The sequence below is a fragment of the Wasmannia auropunctata genome, unplaced genomic scaffold (assembly GCF_000956235.1).
Source record: "Wasmannia auropunctata unplaced genomic scaffold, wasmannia.A_1.0 LD334253.1, whole genome shotgun sequence".
Taxonomy (NCBI): domain Eukaryota; kingdom Metazoa; phylum Arthropoda; class Insecta; order Hymenoptera; family Formicidae; genus Wasmannia; species Wasmannia auropunctata.
Window position 1 is genome coordinate 248,203 of NW_012028637.1, and position 27,741 is coordinate 275,943.

General features: G+C 32.5%; 1 protein-coding gene across 1 annotated transcript in view; it reads left to right on the forward strand.

The window, feature by feature from the left end:
- Positions 1-725: 725 nt before the first annotated feature.
- The window catches only part of LOC105458897 (fez family zinc finger protein 2-like), a 37,512-nt gene continuing 10,496 nt past the window's right edge, over positions 726-27,741 (forward strand). The window contains exon 1 of the mRNA XM_011704502.1: positions 726-1,724. The gene's annotated coding sequence lies outside the window, so the exon portion shown is untranslated. The remainder of the gene's footprint in view (positions 1,725-27,741) is intronic.

Sequence of the window (27,741 nt, forward strand, 5' to 3'; positions counted from 1 at the left end):
TCTTTTTCTAATTATTTATCATAAAAATTTATCAAATTAGATAAATTAGACCGCTTGATATTGGTTGACTTGGTTGACTTGACATACAGTCAAAGAAAGATTAAAAACTATAAAAAATTTAAATGTATTGTGGATAAACAACAATTTCTTGAAAAAATACAAATAATATGTTTTATCACTGTCGATGAAAGATTCAAAATAAAAAAACATCACATCACAAAGTCTAAAAAGCAATGATGCATGAAAATATCACCGATATCTGGCTTTTAAAGCGACATGGGTCGATGATGGTCGATGTGACGGTGAACGAATTAATCCGAGAAGGAGCAGACGCCTCAGCTCCGAAAGGCGATCGATGCAAAGTGTCGAACTCGAAAGCGAGGAGAGCGAGACTTCGTCTGCACTTTTGATGTCGGTCGCACCTCGCCCGTCTACCGCGAATTCGAGTAACTCGCGCGGCAGACAGAAACGAAATAGCTACACCGCGACATCCTGATAGGTAAAAGTAGGAAAGAGTAAAACGGAGGGGGATGAGAAACGCGGGGTTGAAAAATTTTATGGGATAACGCCGGTCGAGCAACGAGGATGGGCCATCGTATTGCCCCGCCCATCGTACCGCCCACGCCAGTAGTGGTTGCTGCTAAGCTTTCTCCGTTCCCTCACCCTCTACCCTTCGTGGCGCAGCTGGAACCTTCTCGCGGTTCGCTAGCAAGCAGCGCACACACGTCATCTTCACCAGCGTCGAACGGCGCTTTCAATCGTCGTCCTGGGGTCGCCGTCGCGATCCATCCACGATCTATCCTATCGGAAATCGTCGGATTCGTCGATTTCGAACTGTTATTGGGATAATTCTTCCGGAAGTGATCTAAGTTGTGTATCGGATGTTAATCGAAGATCAGTGAATCAATTGGACTGTTTTAAGATTAAAAAACTTTCAGACAAAAATTTAACGAATTGAACAGGAAGTTCGAGGAAAAATCAGTGAATCAACCGGACTGTTTTGAGATTAAAAACTTTTGGATAAAATTTAACGAATTAAACAGAAAGTTTGAGAAAGAATTAGGGAAGAATCAATTTTGATAAGTGTAAAAGATATTTCGGTGCATAAGAATTGATATTAATGATTATAATGTTTAAGCAATATCACTCTTGATACAGAATGATTCTTCGAGATTTGGAACTTGCAGATTATTAACTATCAGAAAATTTTTAGATTTATGTTTCGATGATTACGAGCAAATTAAAAAAAAAATGAAATGAAAGGACTAGTTCAATAAAGTGCAAGATGTCGGTGATTATAAATATGAAATGTGTGAAACGATTAGAGGATTGAAACGACGGATGTTGACAATGCCATCGGTCAGTCAGGATTATGTAAAGTTAATTACTGAAGTGTCGAGTACCAAATCATCGCAAAAAAATCATTTTTGCGAAGATGAAGTCCCTTGAACTTGATGAAGTCAATTCGTGTCGTCATGCGTGTGATTTGAAATTATTCGCGATAAATTTGAACAATTATTAAGGACTTAACTGTATGAAGAACGCGCACCGTAATTGGGACGTAATGGAAATGAATTTTGTTTAAATCTTAAAGTATATTCGATGTTAGATACTTTCGATAATTAATCGGAAGTTGGTGAAAGTGTTCGGGCTGGTAGAAAGAAAAAGTTGTGTTGTGGCTGTATTGCTGGGGTCAATTAAACAGCGACATTTTTACATTTTCTGTAAGTATTAACAGTTAAAAAATCTTTTGTCTATTAAGTTAGAAGCTGCTAATGAATTATAATGATCAATATTTCTTTATATTACGTTTCTCAAGTCATAACGATATTTGTACATTTTCTAAGTAATAACATAAACTTAACTTATGAGTAATGGTACAAAACGTTATATTACATGGAACTGTATGTATAAATAATTTAAGATTAATAATTAAACGAAACGTTTGATTTAAAATTAATATTTTTTATTTTTAAATTTTTCGGCATCCATTTATTGATCAATCAATTTTTGTTCTGTTGCTGTTTGAACAAACAATTGTAAATATGTACAATATACATATGTATAAATAAGTAAATGTATTTATTTATAAATAAATAAATACGTGCTTACTATTATTACACTTAAGTAACACTTAAATAATTAAATCAATAAATATATGTAACATATCTTTGTAACATAAAAAACAATGATATATGTAAGTCGCATGCGCACTTATAAACAATCCGCATATAAAAAAACTACTACTATTATTATTATTATTATTATTATTATAAAATCATACTGATAATCATACATAATGATTGTGATCGATTTTATATAACGAATACGTCTAACAATATAATGATAATTTGATTGCGGTAGAAAGTGTATAACATGAACGCGTATTAAAAGTCTATAACACAGAAATTCATTAATCGAAGAGTAGATTATGAGATCAAAAGCTTGGTGTAATTAGCCAAATTTTATAAATGGATAAAGCGAAGATATATACCGCTTTGCTGCATCTAAAGAGTATTAAATGGATTAAAACGCCCGTCGCGTCGCTTAGCGTCACGATCCCGTTCTCGCGCTGAAAATAGAATGTGTTGCGTGCAATAACCAAATATATTTAAAGATGCAAACGATAAAAAATAAACAATTGTCACGCAAGATTGTGAGAGGAATTGTTTTAAAAAAAAAATAATTTTTTAACGTTGAATCTCAATTATTTTTGTAAATTTAATAGAATAAAGAAATAAAAGTTTAAGAAAAAGTAAATTAAGAAGTCTTGTACACATACGTTATAGAGATTTCATATAGTTTAATTTTTTATGTCTTTTATAAATAATAAAATAGAAACTTCTATTTTATTAATAAATATAAAATATAAATAAAAGAAAGCATTAAGGTTTCAAGAGATAAAGAGAGGAATAAAAACTTTATAAAAAATCAAGTTTAATATAGAAATTAATATTGACTTATATAATTTATAATATTGAAATTATTAATTCCATAATAATATTCTATATCTCTCTCTTTCTTTTTTTCTTTCTCAGATTATTCAGCTGATATTGCAATTTTTATTATTACATCTGCAATATTATATAATAGAATTTTAACTCATTGTTTCGTTACTTTATTTTGTCATTCACACACAATCGCTAACTCTATTAAACTCGAATTTAAAATGAACTTTGTTGCAACATGTATCTTTTAAAGAATGTTGATGCAAGCAATATGATTAACCGAATCTACATCGGCCATTTGCGCTATATAAACACAGCAATCTGCCTTTTCATCTCTTCCTCCTGTAATGATTGAGATGTAGGTACATACATGTGACATATTGTACCAGCGATAAAAACATTTAACATTCGAAAGCGCCCCGACGATTATCACGAAGGGACGTAACAATTCGCGTAGCCAAAACAGCGCACGCGGTGCACGATACAAACCAATGCATGTCGAAGCAATAACGACATGGTAAGTGCCATTGGAAATTAACGAACAATTAGTTCGCCCCGTCTATGTTTTATAAACACGGTGCTCGTGCTATCGACGACCATTATTTTCGAGGATTCTTTCGCCCGCTCGCCTACCTACCTATATGCTACTACTTAAGTACCTCGAGGTTCGAGCATACGTCCGAAGCATCCGTGTATTCGAGCGAGTACTTAGGGCCTTCGAGTATCGCATGGCACGGGAGCGGGGTCTTTCGAAGGGCGTTTCGTCGTGCTTAAAAGCGCGGCGAGGCGCGGAGGGCCGAGCAAGCCACGGCAGCTTTGGTGTTGCAGCCTCTTCAAACCTCGTGCAAACACTCCGCGCGGGAGCGGAGCGTTCGCCTGGTATGGCGATTAATATCCCAATAAGGCCTCGTTCACGGAGTTCACTCGACCGCGCGCGGCTTCGTTGTTTATTCATTGTATCGCCGAATACTCTACCCGTGGCATAAGCCGCTTCGATGGCCACTGCGCTCTACCATATACAGATTCCTCAGATCGAGAATTAGAACAGCTAGATTATACATAAAAGTGAGGGGAAACAATATGATTCCGTATAACATGAACAAACATTAACCCGTAAAGGCTACGTCTCTTTTGAATGGTTTTGTTTAACACGAAGGTTTGAAAACAATTACGTTCCTTTTTCGAAAATTTAATATTACCAGTCGATTGGTCAGAAAATTTTACATTGAGAAACACACATTTTGCTTTAATTTTGCTTTTTATTTTCAGAAGATATAAAATTTTAAAAACGCTTGGTGCGAATTCGCACCCAGGTGTCCTTTACGGCTTAAAAAATGAGAACATTATATATAGAGACGGACAAAAGTATTGGAGCAATTGAAATTGTGGCAGCAAAAATGGTAGCTATTTATTTCTGTAAAATTTTTACTCTTTTGCTCTGCATTTCATTATATATTATATAAATTAAATAAAAGCGAGCTACAAGAAAAAATCGCTTCCTTATAAAAAAAGATTTTCTTTGGGCCATTCTCGAATTATGCTCAGTTTTATTAAAGATTCTGTATATTACTTTTGAATGATTGTTTCGACCGTACTCTTCATTCATTTTTACGATTATCTGTGACATACGTATCAGCTTTAGAATTTATATAATTTTTCTTCTTTCTAATACTTACTTTATGGGCATCTATAGATACTTTATCCTCATTTTTTATTAATCTTTTCATCTTGAAACTTCTTGAAACTAATGCTTTACACAGTATAACGATTTTTGTTTAAAGTAAAATTGTATATTACTCATAATTTAGAATAAAATAGAAACTATAGAGGATATAACCAATAAAACGGGTAAACAAAGATGTTGTAATATAATTATATACTTTTATTCGATAAAATTAAAGCGGAACGTTTCGACTTTACTAAGCCGCTAATACAAAATTTCGAAATATACTCAATAATATTAATTTTAGCCGGAGAACACGTAACGTTTCTTTTCTGGTGTGAGTTATATAGTATCTAGGTTTTAAAATTAATATAAGAATCAAACGAAGAGCAATGAGAAAATTTAAAATAAGATTGCTGTCTGAAGCCATCGTTAGTCATCTTTTCTTTTGACAATTTTGACGTAGTTTGATTCAATTTTCGACAATCAATCTAGAGGTGTGCAGATTCCATCACAACGAGGTCCTCTCTCGGTCAACGTATTTTTGAACTGATGGGATCTTCTCTGGTCAACGTCTTTTTATCAATGTCAGCGGTTGACAACAATCGATAGTATTGTCTATTGATATGTTTCGAATCTTATGTCATTGTCTTAAAATTTTAGTTACATTTCTGCAAGTCTATCAAGAATAAAGTAACAACTGTCCAACAATTCAGTGTCTGTGTAAATTTAATTTATTTTCTTGTTTTTTTATGTGTATCATTTCTGACATGTCTTTTAAGATAATTAAATTCATTATTGAGTATCATGCTGTTTTCCTAATCAAAGGTATAGTTTAGCTTCGACGTATGTTCACTAATTAGTAATTAGTAATTGCCAAGTGCTTTGAAGAGTCTAATCTGGAGTTGTACTTATCAGATCCATTCATCGCTGATTTTATCATTTCTGACATTATTTTTATGGAAAGTCCAAAAACTTCCTTGCATCTTCAGATGTCTTTTGATTTTCCCTGTTTCTATTGATCCTATTATCAGTGTTTAATTTCATGTTGATTAATTTCTTTAATCTCATGTGTATTCTTTGAAAAATAAATTCCAGAGGACAGCTTTGTTTTCCAATAGATTATTAATGCATATTTCCATTTTTTTTTGTGAAACATTAGATGTAACAATAACGTAGCACGGTTTTATTAAACTGTATATGGTTCCAATTTTGTAGCAAAGTGAATAGTGTGAGAAAAACGAGAAATATCTTTCTGAAAATGTTTTCTTGAGAAAACTAGTCTATAATAATTTTATTATCCATGATTTTGAGAGATAAGTCCATAAAGTTTAGACAACGATCCTCTTTATATTCAATTGTAAATTATAATCGATTGTGATATTTATATAAAATTATCTAGAATATTTGTAACTTAATCAGCTGGAGTTGTTAGAGCTATTCATCTATCATCCGCATAACGTAGGTACATAAAATATTAAATTAAATCCCAAATTGTGTAAAACTTGGGACCTTTTTCTCCAGATTCTGCAAAATTCTACTTTAATAATCTAATTTTCTTTTTCCCTAATGTAATTTCTTTTCTTTTATATTTTATATTATTATAACTGAGGTAAAATTAGCTTAAACAGTAAAAAATAAACATTGGAATTTGTTTTATTAGAAGATAGATTTTATTTTCAACCAAGAAATATATTCTTGGTCATATCCCATACTCCTTTATGTGCAACAATTGCGGATTTTTAAGAATACACATAATTCATTAGTTGTGTTAATAGATCTACTTATAAGGATGAAATGTTTTTAGAGAGAGAGAGAGAGAGAGGAAAAGCGTTTTTATTTCTTTCTTGTAACTGCATTTATTTATATTAATTTCTGTATCGTGTAATTAAACAAAAAGTTAAAGTTTTACAAAAATTAATATTTTATTGCCATTTTCTTCAAAAATGTAGATTAGTTTATAATAGTATCTAAACTGTTTCTGAAATACTGAAATACTGAAATACATCGCCGAAAATATTCGTTATACAATACAAGAAGAATTTCTGGCAGAGAAATTATAAATTACAAAACTACAAACCTGTCCCCGTGAGTGAAAACCGCAGAACTTTTCGGATGACTATATTTAATATATTTGATCATCAATAGACAGTTAATTTTGAATTATTAGTTTAAGAAACAAGCTTTTATAATTTCTGTAATTACTCATAATTTTAAATAGTTTAAAAGAAAGAATTTCTTATTTTTGATATAAAGTTAGTCATGTTTCTTATTTTTAACACAATAGTAATATGTCACTAGTCATATATCAAGTCTCATTATTATATACGATTACATCAAAGTTATTTTCATGCGTTGAAATCATACAACTTCGGCAATGTTTTGTTCGCGCTTTGCAAGCATATTAAATGTCTCATCACTCTCATCGAATATTACCTGCAGAGCAGCTGACCCTATACAACTGAATCTGCAGCCGCTGAATGGAGAATGTTAAGAGTACGCAAAGCCGCGATTAGCATATTTATCGAGTATCCTGTTTTACCGTTGTTAAAACGGAACAATATGTCACGATGCTAACGATGCTAAATGCCAAGCATTGAGATACGACTTACCGAAAAATTTGATATCGTTATTTACCAATGTGCTCAGTTACACTCAGTAAGTGTGTTAAGTATCCGCTTTTATTTTATGCGAATTTTATTACAAACTAATTGTAAGTGTAATAAAATTTGACGTGCAGAAAATTATTTATCAGCGAATATTGAAGTGTTGAGTCTTGAATATTGAGTGTTGAACACAGTCATGGGATAGATAGTAACTTCTCAGAAATTAAGCGACTTAAATAAAGAAGATATTCTTCTAAATAATAAATTTATCTTATAATAATACTTGCAATATAAAAAATTTAATATTAAACATTATTTGCTATTTTAATATTGTAATTGCATTGAAAAGAGAGGAGAGAGAGAGAGAGAGAGAGAGAGAGAGAGAGAGAAAGTAAATAGACTATCTAGATTCTTTGTTGATTTAAAATTTAAATTAAGCTTAGATAATAGAAAACAAAGTATGGTAAATAAGCAATCAGAGTTATGCAATAAGACTTTATAAAAGTCTAAATATTATAGTGGAAAAGTTTAGTAATAATTACCATTTTATATTTTTTTTATTTCTAAATTCTTTTTCTAAGTTCTTTTTCGTAAAATAACTAAATATATACTTGTAATTTTATTACAAATATTTTATCTAAATAAGTTATTTCTTTATTACATACGAAGTTTGTATTAAAATACCTGGAAGAAAAATAAATCTTTAATTTATATCATTGTGTACAGCAATAATAAAATTAATGAAATGCGATTTGAAAATAAATATACATATCAATTTGCAATTGTATGTTTGTACATAAAAAATTTAATTGGATAAGTTCATTCAATACCATTGACATGTGTTCTCTCTCTCTTTCTCTCTCTCTTTCTTCCCCTCTCTCTCTCTTTATTCCGTAATTTATATTATTATTATTGAGGATTAGAGTTAAAAAAATTCTGAACTAACATAATAAATATACATCTTTTAAAGAATAATCGTGTAGAAACCTCCAATGCGATAATAATTGGAAATTGATACGTTCATAAATTAACTCATAAATACGCAGACAAAGATTATATTGCTTAAGCCACAAGTAAAAATTTATTTAATTTCACTTCCACGTAACTGGTATACGGACGACGGAATAGAGCGCGAGAATGTCTTCGAATTCAATGGAACCGCCGCGACTTCCTTTCTCGCTTTATTTTCCCCGTCGTGGAGTTTCGGGCATTATTACGCTACTTGATTTCGCATCGAGCCAGCTGTCTCCGATTATTTGCTATAGAAATTTCGGGGATTCTGATTCAAAGGGAGACCCCGGCAACCTTCGCTAATATTTGAGGAGAGGCCTCGCGCTGCAGTCTTGGGTCTTACCGGACGCGCGCGCGTTTTCTCGTTGTACAATCAACCCTCTGTCCCTCCGAGTCTTTTTTTCGAGTCGACATATCATACGTAAGTGCAACGAACATAATCGTCACATTTCCATAAAAGCGAGATACGTGACAAAATGAAAGCTATTAAAAAGTAACTTATTTGCGGGTTATACAATATTTAATGTGCAATCCGCTAATAAATATTAGAAATTTAAGAATATTATATATCTATGCATGGATGAAATAATATCTAAATATGTTGTCCAATACACATCCAAAGATTTGAAATATTTAAAAATAAAAGTTAAAGCCTGTCTATTCAAAAATTCAGAATAAAGAAAATTTTTGCAATAAATTATATTATGTTTCTGTTATATACTCTTTGTATCAATAATTTTCTTAAAGTCATTTGCAATTCTAATTATAGTTAAGAAAATCAAGAACTGCGATTAATAATCGCAAAAATCTATTCTCTTCTTTTTTCATAATTTTTTAAAGAGCTTTAATTTCTTTTATTATTTTATTCAATGGATATGTTGTGTCAAAGTGTCGTGGTGTTCAATTTTGTATATAAAATTGACGAGTTAATGCGCTCTGTTGATTAATGATATCACCAGTTCATGGAACTCGTTCTCCAATGACACGGCGGCGGTATCACCCCTCACGAAATGCCTTTTCATTGAGTGATCTCATGAGAGTTGATGCGAAGCGATGAAGCTCGAGGGAGATCACGCGAACCGGAAGAGCAAACCGAGGTATTCTAAATATTCGGACTAAGTAAGGGACGGAAATCATTTGTTGCCCGCGGAGTTCGAGTTCTCTACCACTATACGAGGTTCCTTAGCCCCGCTTCTCTTCACCGACACTTTGTTTCGCGCCAAGAGCCATGGTGATAGTTAGCTCGATAACGTTCTCGGTACCGTGATCTCTCTTGTAATTGCTATACGTGTTATTAATTTGCTTCAAGTTGGCATAAAGTGTAAATCTTCGCTTTGCCGTATGCAACGCAACATTTTCAAGTTTTTACACTTTGTTTCATAATTTTGCGCATTCGAGATATATACATTGCATATGTGATTCGATAAGCGACAATATTATTAAAAAGGAAGATTTTGCGTCTACTTAAATTTTTCAGGAATAATCTATATCGGGAACCATTTATGTATTATAAATTCTGAATTCATGTTATAGCATGGATTATTTTATTACATCTCATTAATACGTCTCTTTTATCGTTGCTCTTTTCTTAATTTCTTGCTGGCGATAATATTATAAAAAAAATCTGTTATTTAGTGTTATATAGTGCAATAGTCTCCGTTCATTTCGTGCACCTATACGGATTCTTTGGCGGTTGAGTAGATGGAATTGTTGGAAGCCGCAACGCTATAAATTCAGATGAATGCGCGAAAAAGTCTTTAAGCCCGCGCTGTTCTAAGCTAGCCATGTCTTTGAGACCACCACCCCATTACGCCCGCTCTTACCCTCTCTCACAATCCGCGTGAGCTCGGCGTCTCGGGCCAAGGATCAGCAAGATGGTTAGTCAGATAGCACTTTGCAGCGCTACAACGTTCGCTTACGGCCGGCGGGTGGCTGTTGATTGTACGGTGATGCGTATGTGTATTGGTGAATACGTACGAACTTATGTCTGTGGGACATCGTGTGTGCGTGATGCACCGCAGTCGTGGATGGGGCCGAAGGTGGTTGGTATCTTGTTGGAGGGCGAGAAATACGAGCTGGCAGCTCGAGGCTCTTCCAACAGCTTGCGTGCGCGATCAAATCGAGAGGAAGTGAGCGTGAGACAGAGAGGCGATGAATTGGTGGGAGCAAGAAGGACGGAATGGCCGCGCGGGGTTACTTTGCCTGTTCGCACCCCCTTCTCGCGATGCTCTTTAAAAAATTAGCTTCTCCTCTCCGTTAGAGCGTTCCCACCGACACCGTTTTATCGTACCTACAACCTAGTGGGCTTCAGAAAGTAAGTTAGAGAACAATTGATCTGTTCGGAATACAAAGATCACAATAACACTTTGTACTTTAATTAATTAACCTTAAATAATTTACCTGGTGTAGAAAGAATTATTATCTTTTCTGAAGCGCCGATAAGAGAAATTAAATTAAAAAGAATGACAATTGTTACAGCGTTAAGACATTATAATTGTTGAATTTATATAATAATAATATTAATTATTTTGATAATTTTCTATAAAATGTTTGTAAGGAAAAATTGCCCAATTTAATTGTAAAGAATATATCTTATAAATATTTATATACTTATTAGATTTGGCATACTCGTAAAAAAGCTGCTCTAATACGTTATAATATCAGGTTGTATAGAGGAGAAGAAGAAGTAGTGCATTAATTCCGAGTTACCCCTCGAATATCCTTCTACCCTATATGTGTGCGCAATACTAAGACTACTTAAGAACGGCAGTTAGTCCGCGGTGTTCGGGACGGCCGGTAATTTGTACGGAGATATACGATAGACAATAACACCAGTAAGGGGCAGCAACGCGCGCCGACTAATTTGTTTATCATAAGTTTATCTTGATTTATCGCCGCACCCTCACCTGTATCGTTTCGTAACGCCAATCGCGACTTTTGTTAGCTTCTCTCTCTCTCTCTCTCTCTCTCTCGATGCCGAGTCGCGGTGAATAAATTTTCTCCCCCTTTTCTTCTCCTTTTGCTTTCCCAAAAACCTATGCCATAATCGCAGAGTATTGCCCTTTCGCGGGTGATTCGCATAAATATTTTTATTCGGAGCACGACTTTCGAACAAAGATATATATATATACCTATATATATATACTGAATGGCTAAATATTCATACCGCAAATTGTTCAAGCGATCAAATTTTGAATATCTGGATAGTTAATAATTCGATATATACAATGTTTCGAATGGAATGTCGAAAAATTTATTGAAATGAATTTAATTCGGCTCATATGAAAGACTCGCATGTATATTACGAGGAAACTGCTCGCATGTCTGGCAAAGGGTCATTTTAATTATATAACCTATATGTACGCATATCTATATAAAATTAAATTGCGATTTTATTGATCGCTAAACAGCGAATGTACTGTACATCGCATATATTTGATACACGACAAATTTTTATTCTATCGAAATTTATGAAATGATAGCGAATTCATTGCAAATCTATAATATATTATTGTTAATTATCGTGTTACCAAACCGTGGAAAATGCAAAATCACACTTTTGAGAAATTTATAACGATTTTGTGCGGTTTACAATAGTTACCTATAATAGTTACCTACAATAGTTTCGCAATTTTGATACAGTACGATTTGTATTTAATAATTAAAGAAATAATTACACTAAATGAAAAATTTATGTTAAAAATGCTGAAATGGCTTATCGAATTCTTAATTGAAATATTCTGACTGTAAAACAATTTCGTGTATGTACTCTAACTTCAAATGATGACTTGTGTTTGTTGTGATTTACAAAAATGACAATATGCATCTGAGAAACATCGCTGCATCATTTACATGGTGAATTTTTAGAGAAAAATTAGATTTTTTAAGGTAATGTTGAAAATTTAATAAGAATTTAAGAATTTGTTACACATATATAAACACTCAACAAATTTTGATTTTAATATGTAAGATCTATTTTAAATGTATAAATATCAACAAAATATAATGGTATTTATATTTACGATTATAATAAATATAGATATTCTTTGCGACATGTCGTTAAAGTTGAAATTCTTAAATTTCAATTTTTATAGATATAAACAATTGAAATTAAATAAATAATAAATTATATTCATCGGACAAAAAATTCAAACACAATCGCGTATTTACGAAGTGAAAATGATGAAAGTGTACCGCATGCAGGAGTGTCCAGTCACGCTATGGAAATTATGACATATTACACGATTGCCTTTTCAACGTTGCACGCAGCCTGTTCATGCCGTGACTAATAAGTAGACATAACGTAATTTAACGCGCATTAAGGCAACCTAATACATGGTAGTGGAAAGAATTTGAACGATGTGATTCGGAAACAACTATTCATTCGCGACATGATGTGAATCATTTTATCTAAAGCCATGGAGGGGAATTATGAGCAGGAATTTAAGCTGTATTTTTTTCATACAATTGATTATTTTTGCCGTAAAGTAAATATCAAATCCTATCTAAAAAAGGCATGTTTGATAATTCGCATTTCTATAATAAAAACATTAAATAGCGCGCGCGAGGCGCTATAATGCTAATATATTAATAAAAGGGATAAATTTTTTAAACAATTTTAAAAGATTGAACACATGCGTACATGCTATTTTAAAATTGAACTAATAATTACAAAAGAGTTAAGGAATCATATTATTTAAGACATTTTATAATTATTTCTGATTTGGTGGATATTAATTTTTATGCAAGTTAATGTTGAAAATGACTTGATGTGATACATTTAATCTATTGTCAAGACTAAATTAATTTGTTAGAAGTTTATTCACTATGACGCTCTGTGTGTGTGAATGCGATTTTATTTTCAGCTTTTACGTTTTTTATAAAAGTACATTATTTATTGTAGAACATTTTACATTTATTCTATATATATATTATACAATTATTATAAAAATTGAATTAATATTTTTATAAAATCTATCATATTTTCAAATTACATCATTATGAAGTTTTTTAAATTATACTAGTACAATTTGACAAATCAAGCTTATTTATTGCACTTTTTAGGATGATTATTTATTTATTATTTATCTAGCATATTACTTATCATTTTACGACATAATTATTTAAGCTAAATGCGTCATAGTGAATGTGATTAAGCATGAGCTCTTAAATGTTGTTAATATATATAAATCACACTTTCTAGTATTTTTATTGGTAAATTTACTATTTTAAAAGAAGTTTATTTCTGAAAACTATGATATTTAGTAGATACACATTTTTCGATAATTTTATAAATTCTCCTAGTTGTTGCTTCTTATATTCAATTAAATATAACATCAGAAACACAATGCACAAGGCTCATTGTCACCATCTAAAAATAAAATTTTGATTAATTATTGGTAATCTGCGTGCGATAAATAATATAAACAATACTTTTTATACAATTATTATTTACATTTTATAAATCATTTGAGACATATTTATCCATTTATCACAAAATCAAGTATTTTTATTAAAAAAGATTTGATTTATTCTTTGCACACTTTTATGTTATTCAGCCCGTGCTAAAGAAAGTAATGTATTTTACAAATATTTTATCGCTTATTACTTCATTTTACGAGAATAATATTTCAAAAGTATCAACATAGTCACATCTTTCTCTCCGGTGCATTGTATTGTATTATACATGTATATAAATTGCACTCGCGCAAATTAAATGCTTGTTCATAATTAAGCAATAGGTTGCGACAATAGTGTGCACGGTTCTCGTAATAAATAATTATAGATATACATATATGTGGAATGTGTGTGTGTGTGTGTGTGTGTGTGTAATATATATATAAACTCTGTCCTCGTTAGGCGTGCTCATTACGCATTTAGATAAAATCTTAATACGACGGGGAGGTGAAAATATAATTATCCGTTGGCGCTTTATATTGCGGGGGATCGGTTATACGTGCGAGATATGCGAGCGACGAGCTAGGTCATCCTCTTATGGATTTGCACGTGAAAAATTATAATAATAAATTGGTGAGACGACCTGCACGAGCGTGCGCGATGTGCACATCATCGTATATAAAATAAAATATATACGTATATGCATCGCGGAAGCCGAACATTTGTTCGTGTACGGGACGTATGAGTTAGTGTACGTTAATTCGAAGCGGTCAGTTAATTAAAGTAATCGAGATACTACGAGGCACTCTATAATTAGTTGCGGCCAACACGATAATGCGATCTCGGATCAGCTTGCGATTACTTTTCCAGCGAGACTCCATGACGAGACTTTACATGATATTTCGAGTACGAGGAATAAAATAACAAACAAGGAAGCTGAAGCAAGGTCGTATACGAGATCACGCAGCACTTATCTTATTCTCGTAAGATTTTTAGGATCTTTTAGAATTATGTATACATGTACAATAGAAACTAAATTTTTCTGCCATTGTGATTTTCTCATCTCATTAATACGATTTATATCCCCAAACAATTGTTTAAAAACTGTTACTTAAAAATTATAATATTTAACACAAATAAATATATTTTTCGACAATAATTCTATAAATCTTCGTAACATTAGCTATTGTTTTTAACTTGTAATTATACAAGCAAGATACAGATGAATTAATATTAGAAATTTTTCAGAAATCAAACTGATAAATTTTATAAGAATAAATAGAGAAAATTGATGAAATTGTAAATTAAACATTGTACTTGTAATTATGAAAATAAAAAGCTTAGTTTTTAAGGGATTCATATATGTATTGTCAAAAAATAAATTTTTCCATGTCAGTAAAATTCGCGTACCTCATTGTTGCTGTTATGCAGATACTTATGTATTACATAATGGATAAAACGTTCTAAACTTCAGTGGGAGTAGAAGTGCGAACATACCGTAGAATGCAACCGAGGTGCACGGACACCGGAAGTTCATACTTATTCACTGAGCACCGAAAGGGCGACCGGGTATAATTTACGTATAAATTAAGCAGAATGAATCAACGGCAGGCGATTAATCGCAATGGCTCACCCACGATAATAGCAGTGCCCCGTTTGCCTGTTTACGAGCGTTAAACGAATACATTACGTTTTTCATTATTTGGCCACGTGGACACAATACCTACTACCTTCTTAGCTTTTTTTCTGACGCCTGGTCTCTCCTGGTACAAATATCTTCTCCACTTTGATATGCACATTATTTATGCAACCGTGATAATTACGGAACAGCTTACTAGCTAAGAGTGTGCAAAGAAACAAAAGAGCTAGAGAGTGTATTAGAACGTATAATACATAATAGGTAAATGATTAGTAATAATTACAATACTTAATATATCTTCATCAAATGATTAATTTTCGTAGCTCAATTATGTCCGATTATGTACGATTAAAGATTCCACGGGTAAAAGTGGAAAAGTTTAAAGAATATTCGCCAATAAATTCGTTTAAATACGGAAAAATTAAATACACAAAAATGATTATTTATTATTACATTTTAATTTGCGGATTAAAATTATTTATACATTTATACGAAAATTATCTAGTAATTAAAATTATCTTGTTATAAGTAAATTATTTAAAATTTGTTACTATAAAATTTTCTTTCTATAATATTGCAAAATCGTTAACTAGATTAATCAATCTGTTCTAAATCCAAAGTTCTATAATAAATTTACATTTGAGAATATAATGTAATTCATGTGTTACGCAAAAACAATATATCGATGGAAACCGTGAGAAGTGGTACCGTTTATGAAAACACGATTCCCATACTCTAGCATTGGTTAGAGTAGCACGGAGGGGAAAGAGAATGGAACGATATGAGGGTAGGCGAATTGCACGAAGTAAACAGGCCGTGAAATTACCTTTTAAATATTAGATTATGATTAAATGTGTACCTACCTCCGAGGCACTAGATGTTCAGTACTACCCTACGCGCAGTTCATAAAGCCAATGGGGGTGGTTTATGGCGGATGAGACTCGAACCACCCCTCTTCAGACTATATCGAGATATCAATCAGCTCTTGGCATCAGATAAAATTGGTTGCTCAGGAAGTGAGTGGTTTTCAAAATCCGGAGGTACATCATGTTCTAGCGAACTGTTAGCCCGCAGATATTTTTACAAGTAAAACGTTGTACATTTGTACAAACACGCTAATGTATCATATAAAAAAAATTTATATTTTGTTTAGGATTAAAAAAATTAGACTGGACAATTTTTGAAAAATTTACAAAATTGTATGATGCAAAAATGATTTTTATAATAAATACACATTTCTTATTATAAAAAGATGTAGGTTTTTCCATTTATTGTTACAATATATTGAGACTTGTTTATACATGCTTTTATATACTATTTAAAAGAATTATGTATGTGTATTACATGAAATGATGAAAAGTGTAATGTCTATACGAGAATATTATTTTTAGGGAACGCAGGTGAATTAATTCGTTCATTTTATAGCGACTTATATTTTCTGAATTATCCGCGACATTTATCACTCGTGAATCATTTCGATAGCTATCAAGACGCGCCAAGAGTTCCCTGTCCAACTTAAAACTCTTTACGTCGTCCATAAATAACCACATAATTGCAATAGAGACGTTCTCGCGTATCAATCGATAATCCTTCCTGTCGCGGTAGCTCTCAATACTCTACGTAAGCTATAACAATGTTCGGCTTTGTTGGTACCTAATTGGGTGTCGTTAACGCGCACCGGGTCATAAATGTTCGTAGTGGCACCTTCGGCGATAAATTTCCCTGTATACTCCTCCGTTGAAGAAGTTAAAGACCCAACACCAACACGTGGACGCAACACCGGGACCTAGGCCGTAAAGGCCGATCGTGACGAGCAGGTGTTTATATCCGGCCTCTCGCGACCGGTGGTCACCGTTCCATTCCGCGTCCGTCCGCCCGCGTGCGTATACGATATGCATATATATGCATAAAAAGAACGTGTAATGCCTAGTGGGCATTGTACGCCCCCGCCGCAGCTCGCAATTCGCTCGAAAAACTTTCCGGCGGCGTAAGCATATGCATTGCTCACTTAACAAGATTGATATAACGAGATATACACGGGAATCGCGCGCGCGTTTGTTGAGTGCGTGCGAGCGTCCGACCGTGCGTGTGCATCCGCAATTACGCGCGACAGAGAGGATACGTAACAGATAATTAATGCAAACGAGGAATCGCCCGGGAAATTTCGGCCCAACAGGATCTGCTGGAAAGGTGCGAAGTGGAATGCGACAGCTTGGAAAAATATTTACGAAAGTGATGCGTTTCCGTGAGAGCCGCACAATGTAAATTAAATTACTTGTGCGCGTCCTGACAGTATCCTGAGATAATTCAAAGATTATTTCGGCTTTGGAATTTACGAAAAATGTTTACTTTGCGTTCGAAACAAAATCATAAAATAAGTCCGTGATTTCTAATCTTTTCTTCTAATGCAAATTTAAATATAAAATATTTAAATAATTATTGATAAGTAAATTATTGATTAATTGTTGCGACAGTAGTGTATTCTACTACTGTATGTACTGTTTTACCCCAGCTATTTTGGATCTTTTATTTGAGACTCAATTATTTAGGTGTTTGAAGTATTTATGACTTTTTCAGTCAATGACTATTCAAAATAATTTCTTGAAAAAAAAAGTAAATAAATATTAAATGAAATATAATATAAATGGCATGTTTTAGTCATGTTTTCCTCATATGCTAAACAATTATATTTTTAATATAAATAATATGAGCGCAAAATTATTATTAGCAAAATTATTTATTCTCTCGTCATATACATATTAATAATAATCACTGATTCTTTAGTTTTACAATGCACTGCAATGCAAATTATATCAAATCAAATTATTTTCGGAGTTCTAGTGTAATATTTGAAAAAAATTGTGAACAACTTCCAAATGTAATAAAATTTGTATTTTCTAATTTCTTTAAATCTATGATTAATAGATGTCTACTTTAAATAATAATTTTAACAAGTATTTTAACAATCTATAATTAATAGATATCAATAAATGTTTTATGTATTAACTACACTAGAGTTATTAATAATCAGAAATATTTTTAATATGTAGGTATATATATTTTATAAAATATATAAAGATTCAAAAATACTTGTATGAATGTAGGTATATACAAGTAGTTTCATAATTAATAAATGTAGACATAATATTTTTTGAAGAAATTTTTCGTAACAAAGCTTAATTATTATCATTATAATGTTTCTCGATATCTACTACGACAACTAGAAATTCTTGTTATCATAAGATTTACGTACTATACTGTAGCGTAGCATTGGCCGACAAGTAGCTGCCACCAACTAAATTCGCATCCTGCCATTCCGTTTAAGGGCAACCGAGAAGTTTGAAATCTCCGGGGAGAGTTTGCCGACTAAAACCAACCCCTACCGGTTGCTCGAGGGGGCCGCACCACAATACAAGCAATAACACGTACAGACCTCCGTCCCCCACTCTTCTACCCCCTCACGCCACAATCTCACTGTCGCCCCGTGCACGCACCCTCTCTTACCTTAATCGATGAAGGATGATTTGGTCTTAAATAAACTTTTCACCTCTGTCGACGTAGACCACATCCCCTTCTTCGACCCTTCGCTATTTATCACATAAATTGTCGAGTGGTCACTTTGATTATAGGCTTACCCCGCGTAATTCGTCCCTTCTTGGATGTTTCTCTTGCGATTACAACTATATATTCGATGTTTCAAGAAAAAGGGCTGCACGAGCTTCGGATTTTTATTTGTTATGAGATATTAAGAGTATGAAAATTATTACCAAACAGAAAGAAAAATATTTTTTTTTAACCGTAAACAAGAATATATATTCACATAACATGATAAAAAGTTCTTGACTTGGACTAAACAGTTGCTGGCAAAGAAAATGAAGTGCTTGCATCTCGTTAAAGGAATTACAATGCTTTCAAAATCCCGAGACATGCCTTTGCGCGGATCTCGAGGTTACAAGGACTCCTAAGATGGACAAAGGAATACCGATTGAGGGAGGAGTTGCAACCCGAGGTGAGACGGTATTATCCCATCGAGATGAACGGAAATGTTGAATATCGTATGTGTACACCGACATCCGGCCACGTGTCTTCTGCGAGACGGACCAATAGAAGTTGCGATATTGAAGGAAGGACCAACCTGGCGTAAGGATTGAAGAAAAGGTATGTACAGTCTAGGCGGCACGTGCCACGACGACCAGGCATTATTCAAATGGAATTCACAAAACGAGCCAGCTGCCTTCACCTCGACTAAGATCCGTACTGAGGGAACGACCAAGGAGCCATACGCCGTATATAAGGCTTTTTTATATCGCTCGTCACTTCGTCTCCGCCCTCTATTTGCCCGACAATTTGACACCGATTTACAGTTTCGTCCAAGTCAAATCGCAGGCAAGCGGAAATAGTATGGCTGTAGAAGTCTATATGTTGACATTTGGCGATTCACAAAAAATGTATCATACTTATTAATTATTGAAACATATTTTTATGGACAATCTAATGAATATAGTTTATGGCGATGTCAATATATGTATGTGTGAGAGAGTTCATAGAATTGAAAAAAATACAGACTAATAACCTTTTACTGAAATCTACAACTAAAAACAAAAAGAAATCAGTAAAATAAAAAGATGTTTTGCGGTATAAAAATTTTAAAAAATTGCCCAATTTTTTAACAAATTATAAATCAATATACTTCCAATGATTAATCAAATCAAATAATAGAACAAAAGCTATAAGAATTAATGCAATAACTAGTGCGCAGATTAACAAAGATATATCAGTTATACATATATGTATAACAAAAATATTTAATAAAATCAAGTACATAATTTAAAAAATTTTCAATTTTTCGTTAACTGTCACGATTTATTCGACAGTTTTCTCCACAGTATATTTCCGTTTCAATCATTTCCGTAGGATTTCTTCAGTGTTCCAGGCGTAGCCGTCGAGGGGTTAAATTGTGACATTTAACGTGTAATATCCTATATAATCTTGTATGAAAAGCGCCGTGCAGTGGTTTGCCATAGAATAAAGCCGTTGTGGAAGTAAGGGTGGGTTCTCAGGGGCGGTTAGAAGGACGGTTAAAGGTATTGAGCCGTCCAAGCCACTCGCGAGAGTTCAGAGCTTCTGAGACCGATGGTAGAAACTCCCGAGGGTTGGGGGTGGCAGATGGCAGCCATCGGACCAGTTCTTTCCGGCACTTTACTTCGCCGGTTTCGCCCAATACTTACTTCAGAAAAGAGTAAGGGATTAAGTACTCGGGGACCTCGAAGTGTCATCGCGGTGATGATTAATGTCTCTCGTTAAAGAACGTTTCGATCAAACTCTTTAAAAACACAGAATGTTCTAAGAAATAGTTTGCGATTATAAAGTTGTCCTGTAAGATTCATTTTTACATTATAGTGAAAAACTTCTTTTTTAAATATATATATATATATATATATATATATATATATAATTACATCACGTAATTATGTTACAATAATCTAAATGTATAATAAGAAATAATTTTTTGTTAAAATGTTGCGAATATAATTTTATGTTTATGTGGATTTGTATTTTAAATTGTTCTAAAGACTTCTTAATTTATTAAATGCTTGCAATCTTTACATTTACTGAAAATAATCTTTAAAATTACCGGAAATTGGAATATAAATATTTCTGTTAGGTAAAATTTTTTTAAATGCTCTTGATTACATTTCTTTGTCTAAATTTTTTTTTACCCTTGGTCTCTCTATAAAGATCTTTATACAATAGTCAATATATATACTATATAGAGATAATATTTGTTCTCTCAAAAATAATTTCTTAATATTGTGTTAACTCAAAAATCATTTCTTAATATTGTGTTAACTATAGGTTATAAGAGAAGAAAATTAATTTTAAGTTATTTTATGTATGTGACATGTATTAGATGAGACCTATTCTATGTTGAAATTGTGTTTCGTTTTTCTAAGATTACATAATATTAAATTTCATGATGAACATTTAGCATGTGATGAATAGCTGTACGCAAATAAATTACGGTTATTGCTTTCTTATCAGATATCGGTTATCAGTTATATGCTTGATTTGGGTGCGTGCAGTCTATTACGTCGGCGATCTATTGATAAGCACGTCAAATCCGCCAGTAACACACTCCTCAGCAACTAAGCTATGCTATTGAGGGGTCCCCACGACTACCCAAATCGATCATCGAACACCTTCCAAGATTGAAGTATCCTCAATTCAACCTGTCTTCTGACGAGTTCCAACCACTCGCCCTTTATCCTTTCGCCCGTCACGAAGTGAAAAGATTACGAGTTTTGTCTTGGACTCTTGTACTTTAGACTGAATTAGAATGAATGATATAAAAACACTTTTAATTTGTAGTAGTAAATTTATAAATTTATTAGTAGTAAAGCTTATGGAAATAACAAAAATAAAACTATGATTTTTACAATTTAATGTATTAATAATTTAAAAAGATTACAATAAGTTTTTTTAAGATTACGTGATTTTTAAGAGTCGAAAGAGAGAAAAGAGAGAAAGAGGGAGAGAGAGAGAGAGAGAGGGGGGGAAGGAGAGAAAATGTGAGAATTCAAAAATTTAATTATTTGTGTTTTAAATTATGAAAAAACTAAAAAACGTGTAATATTCTAAATATATTTTGCAGTTGTTAGAGATAGTGATTTTAATTGCAATGGAAAATCTATTTAAGTTTTTGCAAAAGTGCTTATTTTATGCTGCAATTTTTGTTAATGTCGACATTTATATGAGCTGTGATTCGATATTCATTGTCACTGTTGAAAATCTGTAATGTACATGACATATGCCATAGATTCTTAGCATTGACAATGGATATCGAAACGCAGCGCAATAATAATATACTTTTTAATATTAATTCGTGGAAAATAATTGCCACTCGACTTGCTATACTATAGTCTAATACTAGCGAGGCGCTGCTTGTTCTTCTCAGGCCAGACGTCCTTTCCTGATCTGCATTGGTGGTAACAGGCACGCGCCACTCAAGAAGTCCCCTATTCATCTTATCATGATTCCCGAAGACGTGTATAAGTATATCGTACGAGGCAAATGGCACGCGAGACTTCCGGCACCAGTCCCCAATTCACCTTTGCAACGACGTCTCCCGTACTCGGAGTATCGGGTTTACGGTTTATTCTTCCTTCGAGAATCGAGATCGTGATTGAATGGCGAGAGCGGAAGTAGCGTACGCCCCCATGCATTTATATACGAGCGTGTCGCGCAACGCAAAACCCCTTTTTTGTCGTTCATTGTTTCATACGACTTGGTGAAGATGGCTGGAAACGCGAGGAGAAGAATAATGCTCCAAGGAACACTGCGAACAATGAGTGAATGTACACGAATATAATCAAGAAACTCAAATTTTATACTAAGTATAAAACTAATACTAAGTATAAATACTAACTATAAAATTTAGATGATAAATTATATTATTTTAGATATTATTTTACATTCTTTGTTCAGTACATATACTTTGGATTATAGTTAAATTTTCAAGTGTTTATTTCTTAAAATTATACTTAAAAAATCCTACGTATTCTGCTACATGTTCTATGTATTATAATTTGTACTAACTCAGCCGTGTCGTTTTGTATTAGTGATATTACAAAAATCCTCAATTTCGACCTCGTTTGCCCCGGATCCCCCGGCGAAAATATATACGATGGAAACAGGAATGTAGGGGTAGTCTGAATGAGCCACGAAATGACAATGGCGAGGCAATTGTTTCCCTGACTTTTATCCTACTCATTATTTGGTGCGACTATTATGACCGTACAAGCGACCGATCGTCATTATGGAGGTCGATGATCTCGAGTTACCAAGCCATTGTCGACGAAGAACACGCACAACGCGCCGAAAATACGAAACGATCGCAACGACGCAGCGTGACGCGTGGTACGACGACGCGGCGCGGCGCGGTGCGACGGCGATCGCAGCACGTGTATATTTGTATATGTACACTCGCTCACTAAAAGGTTGCGACACTTTTTTTTTATAGGTTTCTAATTTATATTTAATATACGTATAATATATATTTTATAGATAACTAATATTTTGCAAATGCAAACCACGATGTACTATCTTTACTTTAAAAGCAGTATAACACCAATCGTGGTCCGCATTTGCAAAATATTAATGTGTTTTGAAACCTATAAAAAAGAAAGTGTCGCAACCTTTTAGTGAGCGAGTGTACATACCGTATCGCTTAAACGACTCTCATCGGAGTTTACACAATCTCATCCGAGTGCGTGAGGAAGATTATAGTTTAATTAGCTACTCCTACGCTCACAGTTATATTACATTCACAATTATACACGATGCGAGTTTACAACAATAATGATTGCTAAAAATTTAACATAACATTTGATGAACTTTGATCATATATATATATTAAAATTTGTATACGGATATCAAGATTGTATTTAGAGATTTTAGAGCGTTAGTGTCATCAAGCGTGAAGAGGTACTCGTAAACTTTGAATTGTTACATGCCTTATGTAAAAATGGTAATTTTAATTTAATTTTGCATTTGAGCTATCATTAAATTTGATGCGTTTACAACGTGCGTGTCATAATATAGTTGTTTTATTGCTGACACAAATTACTCATTGCGAATTTAACTCTTTGTGGAAACACAGACGAGCTTACACGGTACATTTATGAAGGCAGTCGTTCATACAGGATTTAGGTTGAAAAACGAAGAACGAGAAGAAAGAATTAGTGATAACGAGGTGCCTCCGGTATTCCGACGGGGGCTGTAACAGTCGTTGGGTGGGACAGAAGTACAGAACGCTAACCCCCCGTAGACTGCGCAGCTGTGAACCCCCCGCCAACTCCGCCTCGTCTCAACGACGACATGTCGAACACCAGTGAATTCCGAACGCACATATCGAACCCAGCGGGACTCGTTGCCATTTTGCAAAGCCGCTCACATTCATCCGGGCATGCACGTGGGCACCAATTTCTTTTCAAGTCTTTGCTCATATGTGCGGCTTGAGCGATTTGTTCGTACGGCTGGAATTTCGTTTTTGGATAATCAATATATTTAAACTTTTATTTCCCACATTTTTGTAATTCTCTTTTATAATTATATAAATTTTACAATGATTTATACTGTCACATTACAAATTTTCTCATTTTATTTAGGTAATTTTGAATCTTTTTTGATAGTTTCATACACTTTAATACTTTGATTAAAAAAATAGAGAAAGCAATTATTCAGATTGCAAAATTTTTATAATTTACAAAAATGAGATAGTATTTTATTATAAGATTATATATTTATATTAATAATACATTAATAAGACATATTTTTGCATTAATTTAAAAGTTTAATTGAAATTTTTTTTATTTTTTAGATAAACAGAATATTAAATTGTAAAACAAGTTTATTTTGATTAGTTGTTGAAAAAATATTGAAGCTTATGTGTACGTGTATGTAAGAAATTATATGCATCATTTGTAATAAAATTACTCACCGAAATTTATTATGTATATACAATATATTTATACGTATACATATGTATATGTATGTTATATACACATTTGTGTGTATGTGTGTGTATGTGTATTAAAGTTATGATTAATATATTTTAAATAATTAATTATTTATTTAATATAAATAGATGACAGTATTTAATAATGATTAATGATGATAATTGATGATAACCATTAATAATGATAATTGATAAACTTAATTTTCTTTATTTCAATTTTATTTTATAATTAAGTTTTGTTATATTTCTTAACATAGAGTAAATTATACAAACTCTGTAAGTCGCGCGTTCTTGATTCCACTGGTCGGATGTCAAAGTCCAACTCGGTAAATCTACCGAGAACTTTCTTAAAATTAAGCAATTCCCCCGAATGATTCGGGAGAGACTGCTGAGACGCAATGTAAACGGCATATAACCGAACGACTTAATCCGGAATACCGTTGGAATATACCAATCCCCTGATTCGTCGACTCGCAATTTATTCCTCCGTACCTCTCGCCATCGTACTGCCGCTCTCCAATTAACTTTAAATCACCCTTCTCCGCGGACTCTCCTCATAACGTGAAACTTCGAAATTCAGTCCTAGTTCGTCTCGATTTACAAGAATGTTATGTACTGCGATGTCCTTATGTGTTAATATATTTTTGAAAGTTTTGCTACAAAAGACTATTCCCCTTTACTTATACATTTTACATATAAACGTCATACACTGTATAATGTGTTAAGAATATTTAAAAAATATAATTTAATACTTAATTTGTCTTATGTTTATCCTAAGAGCAGTTTTTTCTAACTACTATGGAACTAACATTATTAATAAATAAACTACACATACATTTTAATCCACTTTATAAATTAGTATAAATTAATACATATATATTTTATAAATATCTATCTTATACTTTTTTTTTTACAAATATCGAAATATTTACTACATGTATAGTTAAATTCTACATAAAATGCATACAAATATAACGGTATGCAACTTTGATTTCCAGTTTTTTAAACTGCACGTAAATGTGGTCTTACAAACGACTAAGGTGACTAATTTCGAAGCGGCTTACATGACGTACTCATCAACTGAACAGAACGCGAAGGGCGGTTTGTGGCCGAGTTATGGGACAGAGGACAAATCAAGGGGGCGTGCATTGTACCTCCTGTCATCTTCAGCCCAAGCCTTCGTTGCCCCAAATGCTAATTATATGTCAACCGTTCACGTGCCATATCGCGAAAGGTTGATTGTCAGAGATGAAACAATGAAAAAGACTTACTAATGGGCCTGATTTAAAACAAAAACAGTTTAAAAAATTTCTAATCTCTTCTTAAAAGGGATTTTCTTCTGACTATAATTTTAATAATTTCTTATGATAGGATATAGCGGGGTAATTTGAATAATTTCAAACTTTTTGAAGAATTTCTTGAAAAGTAATAATTTTATCCTTAAATTGAATATGTAGCAGGAAACTCACATGTTTAAAGAATATTTACTCAATATATGAAACATTATTCTTTAAATCCTGAGACACACCGTCATTATCCGATTTACCCTTACAATTTTAACAAAAGTCAATTTTAAAGGATAATTTGAATAACATTGAAAATTAATATTAATATTACAATAAAAACCAAATTTTATATTTAAATGTTGTTATGTTTTTTTTAAACATTTTAGTATATTTTCAAAATCAAATAAAACACAAATTAGAAAGACATAAAATAAAAGTAAACATAAATTAGAAAAACATAAAATAATCATGTTTATAGTCCCAGTATTTTAAGCACAATGGGCATAAATGAACTTTTTAACATTGATATTATAATAAAAGCAAAACATTATATTTACTTATTGTGTTTTAAATATTAAATTGCACTTTTCAGACAAAATTGAACAAAAATTTGTAAAAGAATCTCTGGCTTCGAGATATTTTACTCTTTCTAAAGTTTTCTAAAATGCTATTAAACACAGCAGGACGCCCAATATAAGTTCTAAGTAAAAAGTAGGAACATCATTTTCATTATATTTGTTTTTGTTTAGATTGTACTTTTCCGTACAAGTTCGTGTATGGAACATGAAATAATTGCACAGTTTCTAACTTAAAACCAAAACCACATCATCAATGACAGCTGTAAAATTATAATGGTTTGTTTCATGCTCGATCGAGCATTCTTTTTTTATAATACTTAATGCCTGATATAATGAAATTTATCTTAAAACAGCTGAAATATAAATATTCTAGGGGAACTGAATGCGTTATCCAAATTGCCTCATAAAAATTTATTCAAATTTCCCCGTACGCCGACTTAAAAACATTTTAATATTTATTTTTATTATTTGTTAATATTTTAATAATAAATATATAAATTTTATTAATACAACTTAACAAAATGCGCCATTAGTCGACGTGATAATTGTTAATATAGGCAGGAAACTTAAATCTTTAAATTATATTGTTTTCATAGTTTTTATATAGGTTCCATAAAAGCTTCAGATAGCAGAGTATATTCTTATAATATAAGCTACAGTTACAACAGAAGTTCTCTACTAATCTTGCTTAATATAAAATACTAAATATAGATCTATAGATTAACAGATATTCTTTAACAATTATATAAATATGTAAACCAAAGTATCCTCTTTGTTGCTAACCACAAATATGAAACAAAGCGTCTCTTATTTTTCTAAAATTCTTGCAAATGCTTACTATTATCCAAATTTTCCCACTGTTCAAATTACCCCGCCGTACCCTATAATTCGATTTTATGTCATTAAAAATTTTATTACAAAACGTTTTATGAAATTTATACAAATTATTTCTACTGCGTCAATTTAAACTCCTTGTTTTATATATAAATATAATTTTAATAGAAGTTAAGACAAATACAAAAGATTTATCTTCTTAAAATTAAAATTTCTAATTGATTAGTAAGTGTTATAACGTTATAAGAAGTTTATGCATTGA